Below are 17,812 nucleotides of genomic sequence, written 5' to 3' on the forward strand. Positions count from 1 at the left end.
AAAAATATATTATTTTATCTTTGAAGTGTTTCATCTCTAGATTGATCATTTACTATTTTTTTATTGTTGTTTTTTGTTTGTTTTTCAGGTGTTCTTTTTGAAACGTCTCTAATTCATCCATATTGCATAGAAAACATGGAATAAACAAGTCTTTTGACTATGGAGCAACTCAGGGAAAAAAAAATGTTCCTAATGGCAAACAAAATGAAGATTTCTTCTCAATGGAAGTCTCTTTTATAGGCTATCATAGCTATTTGGGATCACAAAGTGGACTTTATTTATTAAATTATTTTGAGACACTTTCCAGCCTGTTGACCTACCAAGAGAGTTGTTCTAGCTATTTTTTAATGAGTGTTTCATTGATTTAACATATGTTTATATTTATTTGACTTAATTATAGTTCCTGTAAACTTCTGCCCAGAGGTAGTTTTAATATGAAAACCCAAACTTGAAACTTTTAATGAAATAAAGAAATTTTCTCTGTAATATATTATTTTCTTGGAAGAATAAACATGCTTATTAAAATAACCCACTTGATCAGAGGTCAACTTTTACTTTGAGATGATCAGTAAACTTTTAAATAGTTTAAGGCATGAAACAAATACATATAGATATATAACCATATTCATCATATAAGCCAACATGCACAGGCAAAACACATTCAGAAAATATTTTCGAGTGCTCACTGTGAAAATAAATTGGAAATAAAATAGCGAAAAAGTTTGTTGTGGCTTCAGCATCCCCAAGGTTATGCAGTAGTGGTGGTAGGAGGGGAAAAATCATTATACATTGTGAAAATTAAAGGGGAAAGTTGTGAAAGATGATATGTGGCAACACATGTTTATTTAGCTACAAGTCCCTTCATGACATAGTCCTTCTTTCCCCAGTCTCGTCTGTGTTCACTCAAAATTCTTAGATACCAACCATTCTCCATTTGTAACCACATGTTAATGTATTGCATCAGAAATATATTTCATTATTCTATATCTTCACACTGATCTGTTGTACCTGGAATTGTGCATCCTTCCAGACTCCTATCACCATTGAAACTCATGGCTCCCTGCATTTATAGTCATGATATTGGGATTGGACCTTTTCTCCAATTAAAAATACATGATAAGGCAGCTGTTTTCAAATGTGGGTCAATAAGCAGAATGTAATTCTACAGAGAAGAGAAACACACAGTGAGGATCAAGATCAGGATTAGCCAACATTTACTCCTTTACAAGAGAGAAGGCGCTTAGATAAGGGGGGCAAATTCAGAAGCCAAGGCTGCTGAGGTAAAGTGAAAGGAAATGGTAAAATGTAAAGGATCCAAGATGTCTAATTAGAGTCATAAGAAGTAATAAAGAACATCAATCAAATATAACAAACATTAACATTTCTCAACATCTAACCTATGTTTTCTTAAATTCTTTTTCATTTTCTGCCTTCACTATAAACCTAAGCTCTGTGAAGATAGGGCCTTGGGCTTCTTTTGTTCATGCTATATCCTTATTGCAAGAATATTTGATGCACAGTAAATGTGAAGTGAATCTCATATAACTGGAAGTCTCAAGATAATCCAAATTCAAGGTCAATTAAAATAAGACTCAAACTCAGTTCCTCTATGATTCTTGTAGGTCAATTTATGTACACATACAACTTTGTTCCCAAGCTGGCCTCTCCTTTGGCTAAAACCAGATAGTCAATAGTCTCCAGGACAACATGTTTCCTTGTCTTATTATAGTAGAAGACAGGAAAAGCTACGTTTCCATACTTGGGATTAAATTCCTCTCTTCCCATGTTCTTGTATTGCATTATGTCTTGGGTCAATTCCTGGGGGAAAAAATAACCAGTGGCTAGAGTGCCTGAACTGATTAGATGAAGCCTTAGTCTCGGAATCAGTCACTAGCAGGCATGAGGAGCTGAGATTAAATGAAGAATTGGATTGACAAGGTTGACATTCTGGTTCTAGTGGATTCTACTCTCCCTGAGTCACCCAGGTAGTAGGGAGGAAGACTAGTTGTCTAAAATATCCTCTTAGGAAGGATACTGTGAATCCTGGTCTCTTAGCCTTTCTTCTGTTACTAAAAATAATAAACTTGAGACTAGGTCACTCAGAAAGAAAAGTGGTTTATTTTGACTCAGTCAAAGCTTAAGATTGGATAGCCACATCTGGTGAGGGTCTATGTGCTGCTTCAACTCTTGGTGGAAAAGGGAAGGATAAGTGGGCATGTGCAAAGAGACAAAATATGAGGTACAGTTTCACTTTATAATACTCCCCTGTGGGCACAGAGAGAATCCAGTTCTCAAGAGTATCAGCTCATCTCCTCTAGACAGTACTAATTCTTTTTCATTACCTAAACACCTCTTTATGGCCTCATCTCCCAAATCACCATGATGGCAATCAAATTCCAACTTGAGTTTTAGAGTGGACGAGCCATTTTTAAATTATGGCAGCTAGGTAGACTATAACAATTGTCTCATATATTATTTTAATTACCTTCAGAATATAGACTCTAAGTATGTTTGTGCAATAAACATCAAAATTATTTTAACAGAAATTTATTTATTACGTCACAAAGTAGTGATTTAAAATGATGAATACATGAGGGGTGTTTGGAGACCTTCTGTGGATCTATTGAGAACTCTTTAGTCTGGTAGTACTTGAAAAGGATGGAAAGAGCTTTGCTTGTTTCTTCAGTATTGTATGCTCAGTTCTTCACATAGTCTGTGGCACAAAGAAGATGCTCAGGGAGCATCTTGATGAATGAGTGATTGAATTCAATAATTTGTTTTTGCTTTGAGAAAACCATGAATTTTATCTATAGAAAACCAAAAGAATAATCAAAATGAATTAGCTTTGTTCCAAGGTAAGATAGTCTCTAATTTCTTCATTTGTGAATGGGAATTATACTTTATCAAGTGGTTCTGGAGGAAACAAGAAGACAAAAGATTAGGAGAATAAAAGCTGCCATCTTGGTACATGGTGTTTTGTTTCTTTTATCTTTTGTTAGTTTCCCCCCCTTTTCTACTTTCTTTTGTGCTAACTGAACATTTTAGTATAATTCAATTTTATCTCCTTTATTAATATATTATACTTTTATATTTTAGGTATTAATATTTGGCTAATTTTTAGTTAATGAGGATTCATTTCAGACAGCATTATATAATATTTCATAAGTAGTATAAGGACCATGTAACTATCTAGTTTCAATTTTTCTCTCCCAATCTTTTTGCTATTGTTTTTAGACATTTTATTACAAACATACTAGAAACATATAATACATTGCCAATATTTTTTTCTTTTGCCAATAATAATGAGTTATCTTTCAAGTCAAGGTTTTTAAAATGCTTCATATTTATTAATTATATTCCTAGTGTTTTTTTTTATTTCTTCATATACATTTGAATTTAAGTCTGCTATAATCTTTCTGCATCATTAAGTTCTTTCAATGTTTCTTGCAATATAGGTCTAGTCAAAAGAATTCTCTTATTTTTATTGCTGTTGTTTTGTTTATGTGTGTCTTATAAAGCTTGTATTTATAGGTCATTTTTGGCTGGATAGAGAAAAACAGAAGGCCAGTATTTATTTTTTTCTTCATGCTTCCTGTTGAGAAATTCTCTATAGTGCATTTCTCATTTGCTCCCTCACTACAGGCTGCTTTAAGGATGTTCTCTGTGTCTTTTGTTTTCAGTGTATTCAGTAGGATATGCCTAGGTGTTTTCACCTTCCTTCCATTTTCCTCTTTCCATTCTTTGGGAGAAGTATTTATGATACTTGAAATTCTTTGAACTTTCTGGGTCTGTGCTTTTGTCTTTCATTAATTTCAGAAAATTCTTGGCCATTATTTTTTTTGCAAATATATTCTCTATTCCAGATTGGTTCTGATTCTCCTGCTTGAATTCCAGTTATGTAACTGTTAGGTTGTTTCATTGTATTGAACAGCTCTTGGATGCTTTGTTCTGTGTTATTGTTTGCATTTATGTTTTCAATTCTTTTGTGTTTGTTCTTAAATTATTTCTTTTGATTTATACTATATAGTTCACTGACTTTTCTCCATTGCATGAAGTCTACTAATAAATCTATCAAGGCATTTTATCTATATTACTATGCTATGCATAAGCATTGCAATTTGATTTGTCTCTGTCTTATGGTTTCCTTCTTTCTTATGAAACTAGACATCCAATTGTCCACTTGTCCACTATTTTCATTAGAATGTATTATGAATTAATTATTATGAGTTTAAGTTCTTGGTTGGGGCTGGAGATTTAGCTCAATGGTAGAGGGTTGCCTAGCAGGCATGAGTCCCTGGGTTCAATTCCCAGCACCACAAAAAAATTAAAAGTAAAACAGAATTCTTGGTCAGATAGTTTCAAGATTTGAGTCTGGTGGTCCTGTTGATTGTGTTGTATCTTACAGTGTGCGGTTGAGAAATGGTTTCTTCTATGTTTGCCCTTATTAGATCATATATTTCAAATTTCTCTAGCGATACTTTGTGTTTAGAGGCTGCCTCCTGAAAAAGTTCTTTTACTCAGTTTCTACTTCGTTTTCCCTATTGAATCTTTCCACTTTTGCTGCACCACACATTGTGTCTAACTCTTACAACTTGTTCATCAATATTTCATCACCACCATAGCTTCTTGTCCTGCTGGTAGAGGTGAAAGAGGAATTTCCCTGTATCTCCGGGATATGTTTAATTATGCTTTCTCCATCTATACTTCTAGTTGAGGATATATTCCTGTCCCTCCTTTAGGAAGCAAGTTTTTTATTTTTCTCTTGTGACCTCTTCTAGGTTCTATGGCCTTATATCAGTGACCAAGAACAATAGGTTTTATTTTCCTACTCTCTATAAATTACTGCTTTTGTCCCATACGAAATGGAGTTGGGATGGACATAGGGAATTTTTTTTGTCCTATCTCAATGTTTTTTTTTTTTTTCTTTTTCCTAGTCTTACATGAAGGAGACCTTTATGGTTTGGATGTGAGTGGTCCCCTAAAAGCTCACATGTTAGTTCAAGAGGTGAAATAATTGGATCATGAAAACTATGACCTAATCAGTGAATTGATCCACTTGATGGATTAACAATTTGAGTGGATAGGGCATGGCTGGAGGAAGCAGGTCACTGGCATGTGCCTTGAGGATTATGTATGTTGTCCCTGGTTCTTCATGCTCTCTTTGCTTCCCTCTGTCTTGATCTGAGGAGCTTTCAGCCACTTCACCCTTTCTCCATGAGCTTCTGCCTCATCTCAGGCCCAGAGCAATGGAATAGGCTAACCATGGACTGAACCTATGAAACTGTGAACCCCAACACACCTTTTCTTCTCTAGGTTTTTCTTATCAGGTACTTTGGTTACAGCTACAAAATCTGATGAACAGAGAAGCTCTATCTCTGGATTCTCCCATGTCTCTTCCCCCTACATGGCAAATTTTATAGATTTTGTTTCCTAAATCTAGATTAAGAAAGAGATACAAAGTATGAAGGAAAAGGATGTTTTAAAATACTATTCCTGCATCTCTTTTTTTCCCCCTTTGGCATAAACAATCATAGTTTTGTGTTCACAGAATGAATAATCTTGGTTTAATGGAGAGATTAGTTTGTCACATATCACATATTAGGCTAAATTTGATTTTCAAAATTTAGTGAAAGTTAATAAAATGTACTAGAATAATTCTGATTCAACCAGAGTTCAATGTGGTTCTTAATACACCACAGTGTAACTTAGAATGAGAGTTGATATTTTTAAATTCAGATATTTAAGCCGACCCTCAAAAGTTCAGAGGAACCCTAAAGATCATTGACTCTCACCACAATCAAATGTGGTCCATGAATCAAGCTCAGCAGAATTATCTGAAAAACTTAAAAATTCAGACAGTTTTTGCCTCATCGCTGATACAGTTTTATCTACATTTTTCTGGATGCCTAGAAAGCAAGTCTCAATTTGTGTCTTAACCAAAATGAAGGAAATTTGCCTACAAGCTGCATTCTAATATTCTAAATTTTATTTTTAATCTTAAATTACTGAAGTTTAATAATGTAAGTTATTTATATATTGATATAAACACATGGTTACCACTTGAGCAAAAAAAGCAAAATTTCTGGCTTCTGGCTGTATAAGTAACCAGGAGAGATGTGAGTCACTGTTCCATTGCTAATTTGCAATATCACACTCTAGTGGCAAATTCCTCCCATTGCAAGTACATAGTCCCTAGAGCCCAAGGAAATTTTCTAAAGGTACTGGTTGGGCAAACCTGTGGCACCCACAAGACAAAGCAATGTGAGTTTGGCACACATGGTAATATTCCTCCTAAATTTCTGAGCCATGAATCAATATCTGGGGGAAAAAAGTCCAACACACAAGCAATATTATTTAGTAATTCATTTAATGGCAGAAAAGAGGAGATCGCACACTTTCTTTTTTATTCTATCCCACTCAACATTGGCAAACTGTTACACTTCTACTTTATGAAAAGAAATTTTATGAGTGGTCATAGGAAAGCAGTAATGAATGCTAGAAATAGGAATAAAACTGTACAGATTTTGTCAAACAGGTTTTACAAATCTTGCTTAATTTTTGCTGAACTGGACAATACCCTCTGTACCCATTCTTTTCTTTCTTTTCATTCCTTAAACTATTTTGGTATCTTCCAGAATTACAGAAATTTACCTGGTGGAAACAATGTCATCTCTTTCATTCTAGCAGTACAAGCTGCTTGCAACAGCGAAATTGGAGATGCTCCTTTTGGATTTAGGACCAGTTGGATATAGATGGAGGCAGCAGTTACCTACATAGTAGAGTTTTGAGGAAGTAAGGATATTCCTCTCTGGCCAAAATTATCACCTCAGTTATGATATATTGTGCTTGAAATTCCACCAGCAGGTCTTGTGCTTTTTTCTTTGTTTCTTACTTCATTGAATCTAATGTCATTTGTTACTAGAAACATTCTTATTTTATGTATAACTAAGAAAAATATATACTGCCAATTTAGCCACAATATATCTTCAATTGTAACATCTCAGTTTCAAAGGTGTTAAGTCATATTTTAAAATATGCTCAAATCTTTAAAATATGGTGAATGAAAATTCTGGCAATGTGAGAGAAAATGAAGAGTATGAAGACCAAGTTCAATTCAACATTTAAGCATTGATGTCAACTAGCTAAAACAGAGCCCTAAGGAAATGGAAGGCAGGATAGTCATGTTTTGATAGAAGAAAAGGAAGAGAAAGATAAACTCCAACTGCTTCACAAGGTTGAACAAGCTCAGCTTTATTTAGACCGAACAATTTCCTTTGAACAGTTCCTTTTAGTAATGTTTATTTAAAGAGGTCACTATTTGAAGTTAGCACACTGAATTCCATAGCTGTTGACCCTTTGGAAAAATAACTAACTCTGAGAAAGGTTAGGAAAGGTGGGAAAAGTCTATGAATAAAACCTTTTCAAGCTAGAAATAGGTCAAAGTACAGCCTGATCAAAGACAGATGAAATACAGGAGAATGCAGATTAAGGTAGAGTAATGAGTACCGGAGACACCAATAAAAAGAGAAATGCTTTCTTAAGTGGCTAGGTACAGCTGTACTACCAAGAGAGAGCTTGACAGTGCTCTGTGGGAAGAAACATACTCATTCCCGCCTGTACACAGCAGCAGTAAGGAAAACAAATAGAATTGATGCTGAGTTTCAGTTCCAGAACAGGCCGACTTATGCTGAATGTCAGAGGCACAGGAAAGTTAAGGGGAAAGACTCCTTTTTTCCTTGAGCTGCATGTTAGTTTTTATGGTCACATAACTCCTTTGTAACTAAGAAAGTAAAACAAAATTAGCCTAGAAATTCCCTTCTCCCATCCTCCCAAATCTATAAACTGAATATTTATAGATCATAGAATGGTATTCATACAAATAGATTACAGGGAATGTATTGAAGGACAGGACTGTGTCCACTACTGGGAGGATTATAAAATACCCACATGGTATCATTTGAAAGATTAGTGAAACATTTTTTGCCCTTGATTAATTTTATTGGGGGGGGTCCTCATTTATTTAGCATGAGAATTTATTAGAGTTTTCCTCTGTGTTTGTGTGTAATTTCAAAATTCCAATGATATTAAAATATCCTGATTATAGGGAGCTATATATTATACCATATTTTTGATGAGTTTATTTTATTTTACAAAAAAAATGGCCCTAACTTGAATTTTCAAAGACCTTATAAGACCTTTCAAAAATGTTTCTTTTAAATAATGAGTATGGTAGGAGCATTTCCATGTGGTATAACCACACCATATATGATTATATATAATTAACCCCAGGAGGTAAAAATTGGGGGGGGAGCTTTGATTAATTGCAGTTTTAGAACATAATATATGGTAGATGCTCTGCTAAGTACTTTACATAGAAAACTGCTCAATTCTCATAACCAGGGCTAAGTAGGCATTACTATCATCCTCATTTTACAAAAGTAGAAATGGAATCAGAAAGACATCAAATAACTGCCTTAGGAATACACATATACTCAGTGGAAAAACTGGGTCAATCCAAGTCAACTTACTTGAAATTCTTATGAAACCATATGAATCAAGATATGAAGAAAGAAACATGGAACCAATGTCTACAGAGATACCAAATCTACTGTATGTTTATCAGATATATTTTTCTCCAGAGAAGTAGTCTAAAAAGTTATATCATTTGTCACTTTTTATTAAAATTCACTCAGATTTACATTTTAAGCTTACACTTAATAAATATTCATGAAAATATAAGTTAAGTTATATTTATTCCATTTAATGTTCAAAACAACCCTTTAAGAAGACTATCTTAATAATGTTCACCTCAGATTCATACTAGTGGTATACAATAGAGGCAGGACTCTCTCTACCCACTTCCTCTGAATTTAGATACTGGACCTCTTTGTATAACCAGAACACATCAAATATATGCTTCACCTAGGCATTTTTAACAATTTTATGAGCTCTTTCAAAATATTTTTTGTTGATAATGAGTATAGCAAGAACATCTCCTATCCTCCCTATTCCAACACTTATTTAAAAAAAAAAAAACTTTTAAGTTTCTTTTTAATATTTATTTTTTTAGTTGTAGTTGGACATAATACCTTTACTTGATTTATTCACTTTTATGTGGTGCTGAGGATTGAACCCAGGGGCTCCCCATGCTAGGCGAGCACTCTACCTCTGAGTCACAACCCCAGCCCTCCCAACACTTTTCTACTCTGTTATACACAGTATATTTATTATGGAAACTCATGAAGGAGTATATATTTCACAAACCAAATTGATATAGAGTATAATCTTTATCATCTAGGCTTAGCCCAAGCTAATGACCAACCAGCAATCACTACATCACTATAAATATTACTGTTATTCAGGAAAATGTTTTCTGTTACTTCATAAAGCATATCATAATTATAAAGAACATTAATTTCTTTAAGAAAACTGAGATAAGTATATAGATTCAGAACATGTGATCTAGCAAATTTATTCATGTATTCACAAATATTTATTGAGCTCCCTACACACTATCTAGGTGCTGAGAGCATAGCAATGAACACAGTGTTGAAAACTTCTGCTCTTGAACTTAATGTTAAAAAGAGACAGATAATAATGAAATAAATTAAATGTACTATAGGTAATGCGATAAATGCTAAATAAGAAAAAAAACCCAGGGTTTGCAAACTGTTTATGTAAAGAGATCCATATTAAATACTTTGCTTTGCGATCCAGACCTTCATGTGACAATTCTACTATCAGCAACCATAGACAATATGTAATAAGTGTTGGTGTCTATGTGTCAATAAAACTCTATTTAACAAAATTGGCCATAATCAGAATTGGTCTGTCAGGCATAGTTTGCTGACTCCCAAATAAAACAAGAAAAGAGAACACAAATTATGTAAGCGGGTGGGACACACACACACACACACACACACACACACACAACTTCACTGAGATGGTGAAATTTACCTAAAGCAATAAAGAAAGTAATGAAGTCAGTCATTTGTGGTACCTGAGCAAAAGCTTTTTAGATACAAAAAATCCAGAGTGAAAAGGCACTAATGTTGAAGTTTGCCTGGTGTCTTCAAAGATAAGTGTGTAGCGAATTTGCTTGTGGGTAGGATAAGCAGGAGACAAGGAGGCACAGGACAGGAGATATAGTGTGATGACATAGGGCCTCACAAAGAGAGGAACGATGATGGACTACTTGGTGTGAGATAGAAAACAGAAATTTTGAAAAGAGAAATGGCAGGGTATAAATTACCTTTCAAATGATCTTCCTGGCTTACTGTATGAGTAGACTTAAGGGGGACAAGAAGCAACTGTAGAAAGGATTGATAAAAACGACTATAATAGTCATGTGAGAGAAGATGGTGCCTTGGACCAGGGATGTCCTAAAATTGGTGAGAAATGTTAGATTTTGATGTATCTGCAAGGTATTGATTACAGTATTTCCTGATAAACTGGATATATAGTATGAGAAGAACAGAGAAGTTGAGAATTAAGAGTTTGGGCTTTATAACCTAGGGTGGGAAAAACACAGGAGGTACAATAATTTTTTAAGAACATGAACATATGTTAGTAGCTCAGTTTAAAATGAACAAAATTTTTGAAATGTTGAGTTTGAGGTATCTATGATAATTCTAGAAATACACCGACTGACACCTGGTTACCCTTCAGTACCTTACTGAAACCAACAGGTAAGTATGGCAATGGTGAGGGAGAGTCTCTGAACTTACTTTTTCCTATCAAAAGTTGTATGAAGTTGTGTATAAACACCACTTTGGGCTGTTGAAATAAGATATACATTTATGAGAAATAAACACGAGGTCTGTGATAAATAAAAAAGATAATGAACATGAATTTAGCACAATCCCTGACAAATAGTAAATGCTTAATAAATATTTGACATTCTTATTATCACTTAGGGAGAGAAGTAAACACATTCAACCTTCTTGCCTTTAATTTATGAAACAGAATACTAATTTAAAATGGTACCCAGGAATAAGTTGAGTAAGCTATGTGCCAATATTTTTTGCTCTACTAAAAGCATGATTGAACAGTTTTTTCAGTCCCCACAAAGAAGTGAATTCCTGTATTATTTTTTTTAAAAAATGAGTTTGTTACATTGTCATGGATTGAAAGTTTAAGTCCTTCAAATGGGTTTGGCATTACCTCTGTTTGTGTTTGTTTGCTTTTTAGCATTAATGGTGGTTAAGATTTTTTTCTGACTAAATGCTAACAGAAAGAAGAAGAAAAGGAAGAAAGATAGTGAATAGGAAATAGGTATCTGAGAGACACTATTACTAAAATAAAAACAGCTTATGCGTGCATTTATTTTTTTCATGGAACTTTCTTATCTTTTTTATTCAATCACAGATCATGTATCAGGTTTGAAATTGATGTCCTAGGTGGGAAATCAGAAAAGAGCCAGACTTATTTCTTAATGCAAGAAGAGTCTCCTGAGTGGTTTAATTACTTGATGAAATAGTAAAATGCTAAATATTCCCATAGAATACCCAAACAACTGTGTCACTATGTATTATAAGACAACAATGGTGTTATTTCCATTTATAAATGCTCCACTTTGGTAGAAAACATTATTTAGACTCATAATGCACATTAATTGTGTTGAAATTCATTCATCCAAAGGAATTTTAAGGAAAAAAGCATGCAAATATAAAAATAAACTACATAGACAATTATTGAACTATTAAAATCTGTTTTATAGCTTCACATAATATATTTTTTTCTGAATGATCATGTACTCTTATACGAAAATATTAAACATATAACAGAATGTAGTTTATCACATTTGATCCTGGCTTACTCACGTTAAGATACTAGCTTATCTTTAATATTTTAAAATAAACCATTAACAACACTACTTAGTCAAGAGTGGAGAGGCAATACAGAAATTTGAAAAAAAATTCTAATTCAGTATTTATAATTTCATATGTCTATAAATTAGATTCTATGAATCTAGAAGATTTCTAAAAATGTATTCCAAAAAGCATATGTACTAGACTAAAATTTTGCCCCTTGGTCAGAGAATTTTACATATAATTCTTAAAAATATTTTAAAATTAATTTCTTATCAAACTGTAAATGAATGAAATTGAAGTGGCATTTTACCTGCTCTCAAATCCTGGAAAGGGGAAGAAACACAAAACATCATGTGATTTATAAAAAGACTGACCATGTAATAAAAAAAGGAGGAAAATTTTGCAAAATTGGTAATTGTCCACTATTTTCACATATTCCATGATATTCATTTCCATCTGCATCATGCTAACCTATTACCTGAATAGTTTATTAGCTGGAGTCTCAATTTATTTTTTCCTTTCAAATTGAAAAAATGGTAGTGGAAACTTCATTTGTAACATGACTTAAATCTGGATCTTACTTCTGATTATAGCCAGAGTTTACTTTGATGTTTTCAAAATGAATTTCAAAGACCATTTATTCGGTTAATTTTGAAAGTAGAAACATACTGAAACTTTTATCCCACTTGGTAGGCAGCCATCCCTTAGTTTTATCCAAGTTTTCCCATGAAAATGCCAATCGGGAATAAAACTGACAAATATATTCAATCAAAGATGGAATTTTTTTGCTCTTAAGTTGCAAATGGCCTCATTAAAATAAAAGCACTACCTTAGGGATTGCATAAAGCAGAGTATTGGTACCTAAATGGTATTTATGACCAAGCTAAATGTAAAGTGAATTAAAATTTAAAGGATTATAGTCAGGTAGGCCACAGACATCTGTAGAGAAATGTCCATTAAGAAGATGAAAGAACCAGCGGTCCCTGGTGACAGGCACATGTCAGGTTAGCGGTCAGCCATACCTATACACTTAGTGCCACAGCAAATGAGAAACACATTGCCCAAGGAGGAAAGTACTTAAGAGATATTTATTTTAGACTAAGGGGGGAAAAAAAAAGCATGAAACTAACATTTTAGAATTCATATCCATCATTGTCATCAAACTAAAGTCAAAAGAAAGGGTAAAATTAGATGTAGGCTGATAATAAATATCATCACATATGTGTTTATAGTTACTGTATAGAATCCAACTCCTGACTGTATTTATAGGATCAACTGAAAGCATAATCTTTTGAGAGTGTCATTATGTCCATGATGCTGTAACCACAAAGAGGTGCTGCTGCCCAGCTACAAATAAAGACCTCGTTTAATACAAAATAAAAAAAATGAAATAGCCTCTAGGGTGCTAATACACCAACAGTTTCATTTCTTTCATAATGTGAATGAGTCACAAAACCAGTCACTATTTTTGTCATTTTCATGGGCATGAGCTGCCCTGTGCATGCAGCATGTCCGGGTTGCATCTGCCTTGTCAAAATCAAGCGTTCTTTTACATGGTCATCAAACGCTCTTAAGTGATGACTCATGGACACAGGAAATCTGGTCTCTTAATTAAAAAGGACTAAGTGCTTCTTTCTTTTATTTCTTTTTCACCCCCCTTAGTTTATTCAGTGGGAAACACCCACACTAGTGTTCAATACATTTAACACACTGTCCTGGGAAATCTGCATTGGCATTTGATATAGCAAACTATGGTTGAAGTTGTTAATGACAGGATCCTCCTTCTCTGGCAATTAATCTCAGTCCAAGTGTAACAGTTTCTCATTCTATAGTTTTAAATGCAGTTCAGGGGGAACATTTGTTCCTTCCAAATTTGCAACTCACATTCCTTAGGAACCAGTCTCTCAAGTCCACTTTTAAGCTAACTAGTCCTTAATGAATAATAGTACCATGATATATCCGTTAGCAAACTGAGGCAATTCTTAAATCGGGGTGTGTGTTCTGACAAATTCCGAAGCAAACAAATAAGAACAACAATCAAAACCCAAACCGCTGTTTTACAATCTTATTTCCCTTGGAACAGAAGGAATCTTTCATCACAAATGCTTTATCAGTACTTCAAGAAGCATTATACACACTGTTTTGGTGGTCTTCCTTATTTTGAAGATTAAAGTGGTTCAACTGGGTGTCATGGTACAGTCTGTAATCCCAGATATTTGGAGTCCGGGGCAGGAAGATCTCAAAGTAGAGGCCAGCCTGGGGAACTTAGTGAAGCACTGACTTAAAATACAATATGAGGGGGCTAGGGCATAACTTAGTGTTGCAGCACTTGTCTAGCATGTGTGATCTTAATCCCCATTACCACAAAGAGGAAAATAAAAGGTTCAAAGGCGCTACTTTTCTAATCATCTTGTCCCTTACATCAATATAGTTGTTGTCTGGATAAAATCAATGAGAATGGAAATAAGATATGAAGTAGGATGTCTACGAAGTTGTCATTTCTTGATCTCAAGATCTTCCAGTGTGTTCAACACTGGTTCAAACTCCTCAGTGTTTTAGCTTCAGTCTTTTGTAAAATTCTGACCAGCCACATCCTAGTTGTGTTTATAATTGAGAATCAGTCAAATATTAAATATATTTAGCATACATATATGTAATAGATATCACTTTTAGAATAGGATTTGGAGAAGAGGCATGGTTGACTTTTGAGGTAAATTGTGGTAGGTAAACAGATTGGACATGTATCAGTAATCTCAAGCACCCCTCATTAGGGGTTTAATGAGAAACAAAATGAGGATAACTGGATTCCATTCAAAAGAAAATATCTTGGTTCAATGTTTATATACAGTTTGTAAATTTTAAAATCTAAGAAAATTATTCTGTCAACATTTATGTACCCAGGTTCTGGGGCACAGGTGATCTTAGAATGCCTGTCTTGTGCACAGTGGTTGAAGTGCATGCTAGGAAACATTCTTACCCTCCTCAGCATCAACATGCATTTGGTCTTTAATGCTGTACCTTGCTCTTACCTGTTGCCTATTTAATACTAATTCAAATTATCAAGGTAATGAATAAATGCAGTATGTATGCTTTCTTCAGTCAAATATTTATATGATAATATATTTAAAGAAATATTTGATTAAGTAACTGGCAAACTGCAGTGGAATCGCCAAGCAGAGATTGAAGTGCTCAGACTCTTGGAAAACTTCATCATGCCCCATGTGGCTTCCGCCTCCTTGGATATAGGTCTTATCTTTCCAACTGATTCCAACCAGAAGACATGTTCAGACCACATATACCACATTTTTTTGCTCTTAAACAAACTACCTGTCAAATCAATATGTGCCTAATACTTTTTCACAAAAAATTATTTGTATTGAATGCAAAGATCATGAGGAATCTCAAAAACTCTGAACATATTTAGAAGTACAAGAGACTTCTTACTGTGCTGTGGCTATGTCAAAGCAACTGTGTTTGCTAGGGAAAATTTTTCACACTACTCTCACCCCACACTTGACTCTTTGGGGAGCAATCTCAGATGACTTCATTAGAGAGACAGTAAATTTGGGCTAGCCTCAAATGGTGTAGAGCTTGATTTTAGCTTGCTATCTCTAGAGATTGTAATCTGAAACAGATAAATTGCTTGGAATCTATTTCTTCCTTGTTCTGTTTAGAGTGTGCACTAAAATGGATGTAATGTTATACCTAAATAGAATGAGTAACAAAGAAGGGACCTCCACTGCTAATAAAAATAGTACAACCCACAGCAACCAAGAGTCTGCTCTGAAACATTTCCCTACATGTTACTCGGAGGTTTAAACTTAGATTCTGTTAGACTTGGAAAAAAGAGGAATTCCAAGAATGAAGGGGCTTGCCACTAAAAATAAATGTCCCTACTAGGTCTTGCAAGAGTTCAGATTCAAGCTCAAGCTGGACTATAAACCTCGAGGGTCAGTGGGTCAAGAGGAGAGGCATGATTGTGATGTCCAGGCCATATATAGCTTGTCACCATTGTCCTGTTAAAGCAATGTCAAGCATTTCCTCTCCCTAATGAAGAAAGATTCTAAAGAGTTTAAACTATTTAAAATTTAAGCAAAAATTTGCCTCTGAGTTAAAAATAATCATAAAGGAAGGAGGAGAATCATCTAAGAGGGGAAAAGAGTCCTGAAACATCTCTAGACTTGTGCTATGCTGACATACTAAAGATACTCTTATGCATTATAAGATAAAGAAAATCAAAATGAGATCTAGAGTTCTTTTTTTTAAAAATCTAGATAATGATCACTGAGAGCAGATCTTCAGTCTTGAAGTGACATGTCTGAAATAGCAATATTCTATCCATACTGGCTATGTGGTTTAATATTGTTTCCTTGGGGCTGTCCATTCTTTTAGGTAGTGTATATCTATGTGTGTGTGTGTGTTTACATATACATAGGTAATATGTTCCATATTCAGTATTCTTTTAATTGATCTGCAATATGGGAGTTAGATAAGAGCTCTAATTTGTTACTATTTACAAACCTATACCAATCAATTCTATTCAGTCTTGTCAAAGCAGTGTTAATGTTCTTGAAGTGAGAAATAATGTTTTCACCATTTGGAAAAATTATTAAAAAAAACAACAACAACTGTATCTTGAAATAAGCAAGAAGTCCTCAGCAGTTTGGATTAGAATTGACTGTATCAAGCAAAGGCTGGACATTTCATCACAGCCGATGTGCATTCATTGCTAAGTATTTTTCTCCATATCTTATTTCTGTACATGGATCTGTTGTCTAAAAGTAGATAATTCAAATAGAGTAATTAAGGTATGGGTAGGAGCAGTAAATGTGTCCTTAATGAAATATTAATGGAGTCTGCTTCTGAAATAACAAGAAAAGGCTATGATGTTTTTATCATGTTTTTCAGAAAGAAAAAAATCAAAAAGTGTTAAAAACAAAACAAAACAGGCAAATGTGTAGAACTCAGAATGCTTTTCTCTCAAAGCAAAGCTGTGGATTTGGATTGACTAGGGCACACCTGGACTTAGCCCCAAGGTTTGGGGTCTATTTCCAGGCCAAAACCCATGTTTCCAGTTCAGGGCTTCCGGATTCCATTAAGGTTTCCCATGAATCAGGCAGAGCTAATTCAATCCTGAACAATCAATCACTCTCACTCCATTTTTGTGAGTGGGAGTGATTGATGGTTCTCCACTGGTCATGGCTGACCTAGACGTAGGAAGCAGACCTGAGCACTATGCCTCAAGTGTGAGTAGCTTATTTGGAATCAGTCAACCTCAAGAAACTCTCTGTGTCTTTCCCCACCTCCTCCCTAAGATAATTGACAGATTTCCTTCATATCCCCCTTGGGCATTCTTTTGTTTACTTTGAACTACAATTGCTCTCCCCATCCCTTCAGTCTCAGGAATTACCTGCATGTCTGCACCCTGTATTCATTTCCACAATTTTCAGGTTAGCCAGACCTCCATATTTTGCACTTGAGCTTCACATTTAAAATCCTTATCTACTAATTTATCAATTCCTCTCTTCTAAAACTCAGACTTCCACATAACAGGAATTGTCCTTCCTCTTGCTATTTACTCATAGACTTGCTGGAAAAGAAAATAAAAGAAATGCAATTTTGACTGTCTTCTCTCTCTGACATTGTTATTTCAAGTATAGAGGAAAAAATACGAAGAGAAAAAAAAATCATCTGTATGATTTTGTGAATTAGTGTTTCATTGGTTGTTAGTTCCTGGTTATCTTCCACTTTTGGAAATATTCATGTTGAATTTCAGAGAACAGTGTGCCATTTTGAAGATGTTATCATTATGGTCTTTTAGCTCAGAATTGCCACTACTGTAATAGTCCCTACAAGAAAAAGCTCTCCCACTCACTTTTCCAATACAATCTTCCTTTGGCTCTCATGCCTTCTGGGGTCTACTAACTTAGCTTAGACATTTTCAATTAGACCTATTAAAGGGAGGTTAGTACTGTAAATAGTTTTCAGGATTGTTATTT

The sequence above is a fragment of the Marmota flaviventris genome, chromosome 11 (assembly GCF_047511675.1).
Source record: "Marmota flaviventris isolate mMarFla1 chromosome 11, mMarFla1.hap1, whole genome shotgun sequence".
NCBI classification, from domain to species: Eukaryota; Metazoa; Chordata; class Mammalia; order Rodentia; family Sciuridae; genus Marmota; species Marmota flaviventris.